The sequence below is a fragment of the Egretta garzetta genome, unplaced genomic scaffold, assembly GCF_000687185.1.
Source record: "Egretta garzetta isolate BGI_Z169 unplaced genomic scaffold, ASM68718v1 scaffold521, whole genome shotgun sequence".
NCBI classification, from domain to species: Eukaryota; Metazoa; Chordata; class Aves; order Pelecaniformes; family Ardeidae; genus Egretta; species Egretta garzetta.
The window spans coordinates 149,186-158,223 of NW_009258488.1; the positions used below are offsets into that span (position 1 = coordinate 149,186).

General features: G+C 50.3%; 1 protein-coding gene across 2 annotated transcripts in view; it reads left to right on the top strand.

The window, feature by feature from the left end:
- The window catches only part of UBE2D2 (ubiquitin conjugating enzyme E2 D2), a 33,368-nt gene that overhangs the window by 3,551 nt on the left and 20,779 nt on the right, over positions 1–9,038 (top strand). Inside the window, exon 1 of one of the 2 annotated variants that reach the window (XM_009645084.2) lies at positions 1,883–1,886. The exons of the other annotated variant lie outside the window; for it this stretch is intronic. The gene's annotated coding sequence lies outside the window, so the exon portion shown is untranslated. Of the gene's footprint in view, positions 1–1,882; positions 1,887–9,038 lie in introns of those variants that run through there. 2 annotated transcript variants of the gene reach the window in all.

Below are 9,038 nucleotides of genomic sequence, written 5' to 3' on the forward strand. Positions count from 1 at the left end.
GCAGCGCCGAGCCTGCCGAACCCGTCACGTTCGGCCAGGCCAGATAGTGGGGTTCATAGCTGCAGTGGAGCCGGGGCTGCTCTGCCACCTGAGTCATCTCCGGGCGTGTGGGGAGGGCGGCGAGCTGCCTTCTCCTCCTGGAGCAGGAGCTGCACCGCGCCGGCTGGCCTGGCCTCTTGGAAAGCGCTGCTGCTGGGCCTCCTGCAGTCCTGAAGCCGCACTTTGCTCCATCATCGTGCTGTCTCTTACCAAGAACCCCCCCCCCATTTCAGTAGAGGAATATCTGAGTCCATTTTTATTACCCTGGTGAGTCAGGCAGGGAATTTCTATTCCTTTCCCTGCAAAAGGTAGCTGTCAGCTTGGAGTCCACGTGCAAGGTTCAGGCATAGACGCCAATCCTCCCGTAGGGTATTTGGTCTCCATTGGTACAGGGGAACTAATTTTTTTATTTTTTTTTTTGTCTAGAACCAGAGTGTGAGCCTGCTACCCAGTATTTCAGATCGGTTTGCTGTCTCTCTGTTTTGTAACGTGTGTGGCGTTGGATTTGTCTTGCCTCTTAATGTCTTCGCTTTGGTTGTAGGTTATCTCAAAGTTTTTGCGAAGCTTCGTGTGTCGTGCGGATCAAATTAAAGCTAAGGTGGAGAAGAGAATTGAAGAGAGCCTGAAGGCTCGCGTGTGCTCGTGGACTAGGTAGAGCTTGCGAGGGGAGGGTTTTGAGTATAATTTCAGCGTACTGAAGTTTCCAGCTGAGCGCCCGGTAGCGCGTTACATAAGGAAGTTGTGCTCCAGCTGAGCGTCGCTTGTCTGCGCCGTTCTGCCGCTCACTTCGGTGGCGCTCAGTACGGCGCGGAGGCCGTTCCGCAGCGCGTCGGTGGGCTCCCCGGCGCTCCCAAAGGGCGCTTGCTCCCCGGGAGCGGGCGGTGTGCCTGCTGTGGGGACAGACCTCGGAGGCACGGCGGTGAATGCTGAGCAGGGTGAACGTGGCTGCTGGGAGCGAGGGGGCGGCGGGGGCAGCGCAGGGCTTTTGTGGGGAGGGTGTAGCTTCTGTCGGGAAGCGGGGAAAGCTGCTTTGTTGTAGGTCAGCGCGTGCTGAGGTTTGGGATTCAACGCGCTCTCAGAGCGCTTTGGCTTCTAGTCTGGGTTTTTTTTTTAACAGGAGAGGAGCTGAATGTGTCGAGTCTTTGTTAATGTTGGGTGCTCATGGACTGATTCTTCGTGCTGCTTTTCGAAGATCTGAGGGATAATGGGGACTGTGGAAGGTTACAAGAGTCCTCAAAGCCGTGGGAAGTAGCATTGCCAAAGCGGTGCTGCTCTACGCTGAGCTCTGCAAAGTACCAAGTGACTCTGTGGAGTAAGAGCGGCGGCTGCAGAGGGGAAGGGAGACGATAGGGCTGTAGGCAACACTTCCAACAGAAACCAAGTATGAGAAGGGAAATAAACCCTCTCTTTTTAGCAGTCCAGGTGCTTTAAAAGTTAGATGGGAGTTAAGCTGCAGACTGGGAAGGAGCACTCTTAATTTGAGTTGCTGTGGTTGTCTGGCTCAACTACTTAAGTAATAATCACTGGTTGTTTACACGCCAGCTATCTTAAACGCCACAGAGAGTGTTCGTATCATCATCTTGGTTTTGTGCCGGTCTCTGGGAAAAGCAGCGATATCTTAGGCATGGCGACCGTCCCTGTCAGGATAGCGAGGGGAACAAACAGCGAAGCTCCCGACCTTTGCTGTTGCACCTTGTGGCAAGAACAAAAGCCTGCAGGATGTGGATTAAGTCGAAATAATCCCAGCAGACTCGAGTACAAAGAAGCGATGGAAAGGAAAGCTGCTGCTTGGGCATTTATTTTTTTTTTTTAGAGGGTATTATCAGTCTTGATGGATCAGTGTTCAGGTCTCAATCCTGCCACTTGGCTCGTGGTGCTTGGCAGTTTGGGTTTTATGCTTGACCACGGGCTATGAGGTTTTCTCCCAAGTTCCTGTGTCTTTGGGTAGCGTAGGGATGAGAACTGCAGAAACGGGCAGCAAATCCCAAGCGTAAACCTCAGGGAGTGTCAGCGGCGTTACCTGAGATGGCCTCTTGCATGTTGAACTCCTCGGGGCTGGCAGAGGGGAGGAACAAGAAGCTGTTTGCAGCCGGGTAAGGAGCGGTGTTGCTGGCGTGGCCCACCCCAGCGGGTCTCCGGCGGCACGGTTGTTCTCGGGGTTGTCCAGAGACTGGCGCCGGGGTAATGTGGCTGCGCGAAGCAGCAGCAGCTGCTCCGAGAGGGCTCCGGTTTGAGACCTGCTGTCCGACCGCCACTTGTATTATTCACTATTCACTGCGGTGCTCTTTGCTCTTGCTTAGGTGCTTACTGGGATGCCCATCTGAAACCTGGAACTATTTTTTTGGGTTTTTTTTTTTTCTTGTGAGAAATGTTTGGGATGTAAGTGATGATGTCAGCCAGAGTCCCAGTGAAGTGTGGGGATAACAATGAAACGTAACGATTTCGCTGTTATTTTTAGATCTAGATCAGTGATATTTTTATCATAGGTTTTTTTTATCATGGTTTTACTTTACAAGAAATGCAAGGTGAAGATATCCCGAGGTAGGATGGGAGTGACACTGAAGGGCCATAACGAACAGCTTTCGTTTTAAGATTTAAGCCAAAGCGCTTTGGATTCAGCTGCATCCCCATCTGTGTTGCTTATCCTTAGGAGATACGTTACCTGTGACTGCGTAGCTAACTAGGGCACCTTTGGAGTTGCTTTGGATGGGAGAGCAAGTAAAAGGTTAGCTCCTTGTCTTCTCTGGGTTTTGCCGTACAAACTGCTTGACGGACCCAGCAGTGAGGGGGAAGGGGAAATGGGAAGCTGTGTACTTCAGCCCTGCTGCAGCACAACACTTCCCAATGGCAGAGGAGCCGTGGCTTGTTACCTGTTTTCTGGGCCTCTCCATCAGAAGCCGCGCTGCTTTGCAGGGTTAAGCTCTATTCCAGTGATGTCCTTGTTCTGCTGTGGAAGACGATGGGTTTGCCCCTAATCCAGGCCCGACTGACCACCTGAGATGCTTAAAGTCCTACTTCTGCCAAAACGAACGCTACCTGCGATGGCATGCAGTAGACTTACCAGCAAATTGGACAACGTTAGCATTGAGTTGCACGCATGCTACCTGTGCCGAGCAAAGTCCGCGTTATTATTTCTGCGCTGCTAGCTCTGCTTTACCGCAGCCAGTGGGAACAACTTGGTCCTTCCCTTGCAGCCTCTTGCTGTGCTCGTGGAGCTGCCAGCACAGCCCATCTGTGTGAAATGTCTTGTGCGTCGCTAGCACAGAGAATACTGGTTAAGCTTCTGTTGGCTAGCTAGCCTTTTTGCTACGCGGATTCCGCACCGGGAGGAAGTTATACGTTGTTTTGGTGTTCGTGCTGTTCGGGCTTTTTAAAAAAGACAGTTCCATCAGAGCCTGTTTATAAGCTCTGCCTTGGTTGTTACCCTGTTTCATACAGCTTGACTTCATCGTGCTACTTGCTTAACTGCTCGGCCTCCTAACTTTTGCAGAGTCTTGTAAGAAGTCAAAGTCAGTGGATCTGAGCCATTTCAAGATTGAAAAATCAGATTCTGCCAAAGGGATTAAAGTCCTTCTGAAGATTAAAATGCTTCTGTTAGCAGGGTAGCAGCCTTAGAGTGGCAGATACTCTGGGACTGCAAGAGTTCTGTAGAGCAGGAGAGCACCTATGGATGCTGTAGGGAATTGGAGATCCGACCTTGGTGTGTCAGCGCTACTTTGTACAGGGGGAGCCCTTGGCAAGTTGGGAGCGGAGTTGCATGAAACGCAGGGTGGATACAGGTGCTCACGCCTTGCCCAGCACCGTACAGGTAAAGGTAGAAGCTGCTGGCCCAAGGAATGTGCCCAAGGAACGTGCGGCAGGCTCTTGCCCGACCTAATGCCTGCGTGGGACCTGTGCAGGCGCTCGTCTGCGCTGCTGTCCTGCCGAGGTGAGGCAAAGGCGCCGTCGATTTGACTTGGGCCCCGGTCCCCGTACTGCTTGGCACCCCTCTGTTGAAAGCTGCTGACAGCTCATGGCGAAGTGGCTGAAAGTTGGTTAGGTAAATCACAGTTCTGTAACGCAGCCCCAGACTGCCTGCCGCAGGAGGGTTCGGGGGCTTCAGGCAAATAAACCTGCTGCAGTTGGATTAAAAGCTTGTTTTGCTGTCAGGTTGCTGCTGTGAGTGAAAATCAGGCTTATAATCAAGCTAAAGATGTGGTCTCTGAGTAAATTACGGTTTGAAAACAGCTGAAACTGGAGTAGGGAAGGAAAGACCACGGAGTCCAAGCTAAAAGGACTGTGGCTGATCTTTGACTGTTTTGCACATTAGTGGGTTGGGAGTGTATTTGGGGAGCTCTGCTGTGTACCAAGGCTTTTAAAACGGCTGGGACTGACTACCAAAGGGTGCTGGCTTTTTACTTGCTTGGCTGGCTTCTTGATGGTGCCAGTTATGTTGGTTATTCTTACTGAAGGCTGTATTAGCATTAACTTAATCCTTAAAACTAGTTTTACCTTCTGGCCAGAGCAGTCTTTATGAGGAACCTGTTAGACTGAGGAGGGAGTTGTTGTCTAGGGGAATAAACTTGAACTTCTTCAACAAATGTCCTTGGAGTTTACAACTAAAACTAATCATAATTTGAAACCTGCACAGGGTTGAACTTTAAAGGTAAGACCTAAACCACTTGTGTTTCTAAAACTCCTTGTGCAGCTTGTGAACTCCTCGATGGAGAATTTTTAAATGCCATGCGGTAGCTGCTGGGAAATGGGCTATGATGGGAGGAGGGCAGCAGCTGATGAGAGCACCGGCTCAGACCCCGTGTGGCTTGCCTGCGTGCCCTGAGGTCTCGCTGGTGGCCAATGCCTTTTCGTGCCTTGGGTCTGTGGCATAAGCATGCTCCATCTTCCTTAAAATGCTTTCCTGGAACCCCTGGGTAGGGGTTGGTTTTGTTGGGAACTTACAGACCCCATTAAATCTGCTTTTGGAGCCTAGATGCCCGTTTCTTGTGTGAATTTTGTAGCTTTTTAGGGTATCTGGTTCACGGGTGTAATGGCAATAGTTTCATGCAGCTTGGCCTTTGGGCAAGACACCTTGAACCTTGCTTTGCACCGTGCTTCCACTTCCTCATTTGTGCTGAGGAACTAATTAATACATTAACTGTAAGATGGGTCAAGTTAATGGTTTGAACCGCAGCAGTGGGCCCAGCCCCAAGGGTATTTTTGCTGTAGGGGAGAGGGCAGAAACTTTTAAAGTTCAGTAAGTTGGCTTTCCAGCTGAAGGCGATTCATGGTGAGGTGGCCTCCTGGGGAAAACGCAGCCTGAAATCTGGAGGCTGCCTGATTCTTAGCTGTTGAGTTCCTAAAGCAAAACCTTCTGCGTCTTGCTTAAGGATCAGAAACTGTCTCAAATGGTAACCAGCTACAGCTTTCTTCAGGTATTGGTTTAAAATCAGCGCTGTCAAGATCAGACTTGACCATTGACCAGCAAGCCTTCCCAGATCGTGGGGACACAGCGAGCCTGGCCGCTCGGGGTCTGATACGTGCAGTAAGGGCTGGATTGTAGGCGATGCCAAACTGTAACTGAATCCTCCGTGTGTTCTGAGTTCCAGTTTTACGTGAACTCCGGAGCTGTTTGTTCTGAGTTACAAAGCAGCTGGTTTTCAGTCTCCCTCAGCAACATCTGGAAGCAAAGACCTCACTGGGCCTGGCGCTGTGCTAGCAGTGCCCTGGAAACTGCGCAGGAGTTTTCCTAAGTAACCTCTCGGACAGATGCAGAAGCTGGGTGCTGTGCTGCAGCGGTGGGTGCTCCTCTCCAGTGCTACCCGGATAAATGCAGCTGTAGGGAGCTACCATTCCTGTTTTTAAACTCGGCCTTGCAGGTCTGACAAGCGAGTTAGTGGAAGCCTTACTAGAACGTCGGCAGCGTGTTAAAGCCATCGCCTGTGCCCTGCTAGGAAATCCGGCAAGGAGCGAGCCTCTATGGTGCGCAGGGGCAGCTGGCAGTCTGCAGCTAGTAAACTTTCTCGTTGTTATCTGAGCTGTTGTCCTGCAAAAGCTGGGGGGTTTTGTATCGCAGGGGCTTGGATTGAGAGCTGTTGCTAAGCTTTTCCAAGCGCAAAGAGATTGTGCGTTGCTTTTTACATGGGCCTTTTAATCTGTGATGTTTCAATCTGTGGATTTATAGAGCAGAACCTGAAATGCTGCCTTAGGTGAGAGCTGCGTCACCGAGACAAGTGGTGTGAGTGGTTGTTGTAAGTCCTCTCTTTCCAGTGAGATACTGTGCATGGCTCCGTAAAACCAAAGTTCTCCTCCTAGCTGGAACTGAAGATTGAAGAGAGAGAAACGGTGGTTTGATGAGAAGCAGGGCTGCTGCTAACTGAACGCCATTGCTGCCTCTGCACCCCTCGTGGGACTTGCCCGTGTCCTGTCCCCCAAGGTCTGTTGTTTCATCCAGTTTGGTGGAGCAGTGGGACGTGGGGTGACTATCGGGGCAGCTTTGGAGCTGTGTATTCTACTACCTGGTGTGCTCAAGGTGCAGCCTGTGTTTTAACTATTTCCCCTTTGTGGTAGGGGAGGTGCATGCTAGGTTCTTAAATATAATCTGTAGTACATTGTGGAAAACATGGATTCTTACAGTTGTACTTCCAAGTCTAGTGCTGCTGCGTTGTATTTCTGCATCAGAAGGGAGTGACAGGGATGAGAAGTGCTAAGGAAGAGAGGCTTAGATGTGTTTGGGGTTTGTACTGTAGCATTAAAGTGTCTCGTCCAGAAGATTAGAGTCCAGTAGCATTTGGAAGTGGATGGATCTCTGTGCAACTTCAGAAGGAGTAGGTGTATTCCTGCTTTTAAGCTTTCATGCCTGTACTTCTGAATTTGTGTGTGTGGAGACTCACTTCATTCTTTGGCCTTCAGAACGTGCGGCCTTCAGGTGCCGGGGAAGCTGCGTGCAAGTGGCTGTGTGTTCCTGCACTCGTCGCACGAGGTGTCTCCTGGCATACCGAAGCTGGAGTGGAGCACGGTGCAGTTTGCTCTGTATGTAGACTCTGGCTAGCTGAAAATTTCCAGAGAACGTGCACCTCTCTAGGGTGGAGCAGTGTTCTCCTCTTGCTCGGGATGATGCTCGACGCATTTAATGTTCTGGAGTTAAAGCAGAGGTGTGCAGCGGGCGGTGGGAAGCGCTGGTGGGGCGTGAGAGTGCGTTACTGATCTCCATGCTAGGTAAGACTTGCCAACCAGGAGGTAAGGAGGGAATTCCTGCTTGGCTGAGGCTGGCTGCTCTGAATGGACATGTGGAGCTGACGGCTCTGGAGGGCTTTTCACCTCCTGCTTACCTTCAGGCTGGCTGCTCTGAATTGACATGTGGAGCTGACGGCTCTGGAGGGCTTTTCTCCTTCAGGGGAGATCTGGAGATGCTCCCCACCTTCAGGAGGCAGTAGGCTCTGCAGTAGGGGCTGCATGTTCAGATCTGCTCCTGTCCCAATCTGTGCTGAGCCACGAAGCACGGGAGCGAGGTTTGCTTGGGTCAGCCCTGTGAGAAACTCAGTAGGAGCCCTGGGAAAGCTTCGGTAGTGTCTGGTGTCAAGGTGGGAGGCTTTCAGTGACTGCTGAGAGCAACCCCAAACCTGTGTGTGCTTTGCAGTAGTCAGGGTATGCGGAGCTTTGTATCTCCACTGCAGGGCTGCTGGGGGACTTCATACTGAGGGGAAAATCCTGAGCCTTGACCTGTTCGATGTAAGGCAACTTCCTTCTGTTGTAACAGAAGAGAGTTTGGTTAGTGGTGGCCTCCTAGTTCAGGGGGAGTAGAAGCTGGAACTCGCAGAGATCATCTATTCAAGAGATTAAATACTGCCTGTGAATAACAAAAGGCCATTAAGTGACAAGCTTTTTCCATTCCTGCAATCAGCTTGTCTTGATCATTGTCCTTAAGTGTTTTGTCTAGCAAAAGCTTCAGGTAAGTCTGGTATCTGAGCCTCCAGTGTGGGCTGTTGCTGGTAACCCTTGCAGGCTGTCAGGGGAAAAGCTGAACCCTCAGTGGGCTGGGGATGGCATGGGAGTGTTGCCTGCTTGTCTGGTGTTTACATTTAGCTTTCTAGATGGAGTCAAGACAGAAAAAAGTTTGTGTTTTGGGCCCATCTTGCAAAGCAGGTCAGTGGCTGAGCCAGAAATAGAGCAGAGTTTGACTTTAAAGTCTTACTCTCTCTGCCCTTCTCACTAAATGTCCACTTCCTGAGCAAATTGCTAACGTGACTTACTGGTGGTAATGTGGGGGCTCTCTGAACTGGGCTGAAATTTTGCTTCAGATTGGAACTTGCGATAGTTCAGAAGTATTCTGAATTACTCAGACGCTTGAGCCAGAACAATTGAGACTCATAACAGGATTTCTGCAGAGGAAAATCTGACTGACACAGGTACTTGGAAAGTGCGGGTTTCCGTTTGTGGGTGAGCAGTTCTGGAGGTACAGAAGGCCTTGTGTTTTATTCCATGTAACCACCTGTATTCGCTGATGGGTACATCTGGAGGTGAAACAACCACGGGTTAGTGGAGCTTTGCAGGCTTGAGGTGATAAACTAGACTGCTACAGCTGGAGCAGCCTGGGAGCTGTTGCAATACAGGGGATAAAATAAGGCTGATACTGAGAGTTGTTGGATTGAGGCCATCTTATCTCTCTGTGACCTGGCAATAGTGGAGTACGTAATGCCTTGATAATGCTTGCCATTTCTTCAGTTTTGTCATCAATGAGGGCAAACCTGTTAGACCCTGTGACTCGATGAGGACCGCTGTGATTTTATAGCGTGCGGAAACCTAGAGAGGAAAGGGATGCGTATGCCAACTGTGTTACCTGGATTTAAGTTGCAACTTTGCTTTCTGGGGTCTTGGCTGTTAGTTTTGTGGTGTTGCCATTCCTGTGGCATTCTTCTTTCCTGAAACTCACTGATGCGAGCGTTATATTCGTGAGCAAGAACAATAGCCAAAGTGCTACTAGCAGCTTTTTTTTTTTTTAGCAATAACATGATTGGTTTTTG